Source organism: Solanum dulcamara, chromosome 6 (genome assembly GCF_947179165.1).
Source record: "Solanum dulcamara chromosome 6, daSolDulc1.2, whole genome shotgun sequence".
Classification (NCBI taxonomy): domain Eukaryota; kingdom Viridiplantae; phylum Streptophyta; class Magnoliopsida; order Solanales; family Solanaceae; genus Solanum; species Solanum dulcamara.
In genome coordinates this window covers 14047111-14050162 of record NC_077242.1, presented here as the reverse complement: position 1 = coordinate 14050162, position 3052 = coordinate 14047111, and positions in this window count along the sequence as shown.

Sequence of the window (3052 nt, the reverse complement as noted above, 5' to 3'; positions counted from 1 at the left end):
ATTTCATTATTTCAATTATGTGGTATAAATAAAAGATTAAAATAATCATTTTTTCATTCATTAAAAATTGATTATGTAACATCTAGAATAGATCGAGCTAAATGTTGAATCATAAGTAGGAGGGATAGCGCTTCCTTACATAATATATATGAAAAACTAAAATAATCACTTTTTGATATATTAAAAATTATTTAGACTACATGATATATATAAATGACTAAATAGTAGTTCAACCTTTGTATATTAAAGACCATTTTGCTCATTTTCTCGCATATGTTTTGTTTCAAAATTTATTTGCTAAGAAAAAGCAAAAACTACTTATAAGGGTAGTTTTAATTGTCTGAAGGAAAAGGTAATGAACTTGTCAATTTATAAAATTAAGATAAAAATAATTACATTTTTCTTATTTTCTCTTAACATTAATTCTTTTCGAAAGTATAAATATTACAAAGTTCCAACTTTCAAAAAAGTATTCTCATTATTAATATTCAGATTGATGGATAATGCACATAATATAAAGTCTGTTAATTACACTCAATCAGTAACTTAGAGAGGGAAACTTAACAATTAATGTGATTCCTGTTTCTGCTCATTTGGTTTTTCCTTTAGAATAAATATATGCAAATAATGCAATTCTTGAATGTTTAGAGATATGTATTGAATTGAAAGAAGTATCACTAGTATATACATTTACATTATATATATAGGAAGGTTGTTAGCATATATGTTTTGCTTCTGACCTTAATTGTGGTTGTAAAACGAAACTCTATACTTTTTATATATTTTTTTTATAACGACACAAAAAAAAAGCAAAACAAGTTTGTTTTATGCAACAAAATAGTTGATCGGAAAAAATGGAGATCCACCATCGCCGCTACTCTCTTTCTCTGTCCCTTCCTCTATTCAATCAAATCACATTTTATCTAAAATTAAAATTATCAAATCTTTCGATATTTAAATCTTGAAATGGGTCTATTCCTAAATTTCTAAAACGTTTTTCATCATCTTTAAGCTTTTGGGAATATGGTGGCCGGAAAATGAGGAAGAAGAAGAAGAAAAAATAATTAAAAATTGGCTAAAATAGTGTATGAAATTCACTATGCCATGTAAGCAAAAAATATCAAAATGACATAGAGGGACCTGACATGAGATGTCTAAAATGACTAAAGCTTAGTTAATGTGTCTAAATGAAAGTTGGTGCGAACTTTAAGGGGTCACCGATAAGTTCAGCCTATCGATTTTATTTTATACATTTACATTATATATATAGGAAGGTTGTTAGCATATAGGTTTTGCTTCTAATCTTAATTGTGGGTGTAAAAGGAAACTCTATATATTTGCTTTTTTTTTTTATAACGACACAAAAAAAAAAAAAAAAAAAAAGAAAGAAGGCAAAATGGATATGTTTCATGTATCAAGATAGTCTTATATTGATTTTATGTTTTAATTTTTAAACATTGTAGGGTACATCATTAACTTGTTAGTCTTCCGTCCTAATTTATGTTATATTTTTTGCTTTTCGATACTCAATTAGAATATACATTGCACAGGGCCAATCATAGAATCATCATCGAACGCAGACGTCCAATCTCTAATTCTCTATCCTAACCAACATCAATACAAACCTTTAAGCCATACACCACCACTACTAGCTTTTACATTTCATCAAATAAAAGGTTTCACAATATTATATCAATAATATCTTTCTCTAATATTTTGATTATATAATATTTAATTATTATTTCTTAATTCTTAAATAAAAATAAATTATATGTATTTAAAAAATGAAAAAATAAATAGTCTTATTTTTTAAATATCTTAATTTAAAAATAACATCTTATTAATCATATATTTATTGAAATTGAAACATCATAATCTTAATAAAAATAAACAACTCCTCCTAAATGTGATGAAGATTTTCTGTTAAAATTTTGCCGAGTATTCTATGACAGCCCATGTTAGTGTTAAAACTAGGACTACTTCCATTCCATTTAAGGGGAAGTGGCTCCCCTTTAGTAGACATACTATTCCGTTTGTCCATTGCACTGCTAATCTGATTATACATATATTCAATTTTAAATTTAAGGATCAAAGTCTATTTAATCAAAACATCTTCTAAATCATTATTAAACTTATAATAAATATATAATATCTTGATAAATACCAATATGGAAAGTTAGAAGCATCGACAAATTAATATTGCTGTGGATTAGATGTAACAATACTTGCAACCTGGAGGAGAGTCACATCCCCACTTTAATAAGTATACAATGTAGTATTAATACATCAGTAAGAGTATGTAACGATTTGTTCCGGTCGTTCTGGGTAGATCAATAGTGAAAGAATTGAGTCAAAAAATTTTTGGGGGGATGACTTAGAAATTTCAATACTAGATCAGACTTGGACAGAATTCGAGTCAGCTGAGGTCTAGGGAAATCCAGAATGGAATGAGGATCATTTTCAGTGTGGTTTGATTTTTCAAATAGCCAAGACATTAAGGAGTCCATAGGGCTTTACAGAATTGAATTAGGACGAGTAGAACTCCCGAAAATTGACTTGGCATGAAAGTGATGGTTTGAAACATCAAGAGTTGATGTTGTGTTGTAAAATAGACTCTTTTCTCGAATTTTTGAAGTTGCAATACCGCGCAATCCTCAAAGAGAGTGCTTTAGATGCTATAGTGGGGTCCAACCATTATAGCCGGGTCGCTATAGCGATGTAGGGCCACTTTAGCGGGGTAAGTTGAGATTTAGTGGAGAATATCCCCAAAACTGATCATTAATTGGCTATCTCATTTTGGGAAACTGCAAGGGTGACTTAGGGTGCGTTTCATCAGTTTTCCACTGTATTCATCGATTAAGGTAAGTTAATTACTTCCCAATTTGTAAATTTGATTCTTTAGCTTTAGAATCCATAATTATAACCTTGGGGAGGGGTTTTAGCTTGAAATTGATGCATGGTGGGAAGCTCTAGTTTGGGTAAAATAATCATGAATGGGTCTGGGGTTAGGATTTGATTATAATTTGGGTTAAATTATGTCATTATCATTGAT